This window comes from Topomyia yanbarensis, chromosome 3 (genome assembly GCF_030247195.1).
Source record: "Topomyia yanbarensis strain Yona2022 chromosome 3, ASM3024719v1, whole genome shotgun sequence".
Lineage (NCBI taxonomy): Eukaryota > Metazoa > Arthropoda > Insecta > Diptera > Culicidae > Topomyia > Topomyia yanbarensis.
The window spans coordinates 240909073-240911572 of NC_080672.1; the positions used below are offsets into that span (position 1 = coordinate 240909073).

Genomic DNA, 2500 nt, shown 5'->3' on the forward strand with positions numbered 1-2500 from the left:
TTCGTTGTATTATACATTTGATGTGGTTTATATACCGTCACACAAGATGGTGCACCCTGTATGTATATATATATATATATATATATATATATATATATATATATATATATATATATATATATATATATATATATATATATATATATATATATATATATATATATATATATATATATATATATATATATATATATATATATATATATATATATATATATATATATATATATATATATATATATATATATATATATATATATATATATATATATATATATATATATATATACAGGGTGCACCATCTTGTGTGACGGTATATAAACCACATCAAATGTACAATACAACGAAACCACCCTCTAGGTAGAATATCACACGGACAAATAGCCGCTCGCACTCTGCAAATCATGCTCCATACTAGTGTTTAAACACCACGTCGACCAAGTGACCGCCTCCATGAACCACCGCACTATGTGCCCTTTTTGCTGCATTGTCCATAACCTTCTCGAGCATCTCGGGAGGTATGGCACGTATCTCAGTTCGAATGTTATCCTTAAGCTCGAGAAGGGTCTGAGGATTATTGGCGTATACTTTGCTTTTCAAATAGCCCCATAAAAAGAAGTCGGGAGGTGTTAAATCTGGAGACCGCGGTGGCCAGTCAATGTCGCCTCCCTTCGACACCACACGCCCTGGGAATTTTTTCTGCAAAACCCCAATTGTTTGAGCAGCCGTGTGACATGGCGCACCGTCTTGTTGGAACCAATAACCCTCAAGGCCCTTTTCGCGCATTTGTGGCCATACATAATGAGCTAACATCCACCGATATCGCTTCCCATCGATTGGCTCATTTTCTTTGAAAAAAATGGTCCAATTATGGTTTTAGCACAAACGCCGGCCCACACCGTCACCTTTTGATCATGTAATGGCGTCTCATGAATCCGGTGTGTATTCCGTGTGGCCCAAATACGCCTATTTTGCTTATTAACTCCGCCCGACAATCCGAAATGAGCCTCGTCGGTCATCAATATTTGCTTCCAGAAATCAGGTTCAGTGGTTACCACTTGAGCGACTGTTTTGCCATATTGCATACGACGTGCATAGTCCGCTGGCAATAATCTTTGCGTTACTTGCATCTTATAAGGAAACAAGTGCAAATCATGTTTCAAGATGCGCCGCATAGTGGTACCACTGACCCCAAACTACTGCGCGCGACGGCGATACGACTCAGTTGGATTTTGCGCGACGCTCTCTCTGACCGCGTCAACCAGTTCATTGGAACGTATTGCACGTCGATGAACGGCATGGGGTCGATCGTTCACTGTGCCATGTTCAGCAAAATTTGACACCCACCGACGAATAGTCTTGGCACACGGCACTTGTTCGCCAGGGTGTTTTTCACCATATGCCCGCTGAGCTGACACAATGGAACTACCATTCGCCGCGTATAACATTACTACCTCCGTCCGCTGTTTCGATGTGAACCGAATCATTGATTGTATTGTACATTTGATGAATTTATACAACGTCACACCACCCATAGATAGATTTTTATCAAATATGCAATAAGTTTACTAACACCATTTACAATGCTAAAAATCATCACCACCCCTACGGCCGAGTGGATCAGCCAAGGTATGGTGTATGCGTCGGCGCATTCCATCCGAGCGATACACCTATTACATTTAACATGCCCTATCATCATGCAAACAAGCTAAACGTACATGGTCGTTACGCTGTTTGTTCTGCGGGCAGATCGGCATTCTGCTTTGTGCGGCAGCAACCAACCCAATCGGGCTGGTATCGGTCTGCCTAGGCACAGGTACAGTGAGATACATTTTCCATTCCTCTTTGTGCGGATCTTCCACATGTTCACTTGCTACGGACGGTCGCTCTCGCAGTCGAAGATGGACGGTATCGATGTGTTTTATAATTTACCCAACTCTGGTCTATCTCTCATATTGCCATCGCTCGCAGCACATGCGTAGTGCATGACTCTGCCTGTCGCTTGCAGTGCAGACCAGCGTAAGCAACTTTTTACCTACGCTGATATTTTCAATAAGTTCGGACTGTGTCTTATGATCCCATCGCTCGCAGTACATGCGTAGTGCATGACTCTGTCTGTCGCTTGCAGTGCAGACCAGCGTAACCAACTTTTTATCTACGCTGGTATTTTCAATAAGTTCGGACTGTGTCTTATGATGCCATCGCTCGCAGTACATGCGTAGTGCATGACTCTGTCTGTCGCTTGCAGTGCAGACCAGCGTAAGGAATTTTCAATAAGTTCGGACTGTGTCTTATGATGCCATCGCTCGCAGTACATGCGTAGTGCATGACTCTGCCTGTCACTCAGCGTATTATATGACTACACCTGGATGGCTTGGTTTCCTTATTGTGCATACTTTAAGGGGTTCAGTGCGACAAAAAAAAACAAATTTCATACATGCACGGCCATACTAGGCCATACACATACGACCCTTAAGTATTTCCTAAATCACGACCATAC

At 42.6% G+C, this 2500-nt stretch overlaps 1 protein-coding gene across 18 annotated transcripts in view; it reads right to left on the reverse strand.

Moving 5' to 3' along the window:
• Nucleotides 1–2500, reverse strand: part of LOC131689361 (cell adhesion molecule Dscam2) — a 1607414-nt gene that overhangs the window by 200265 nt on the left and 1404649 nt on the right. The gene's annotated exons all lie outside the window — the stretch shown is intronic.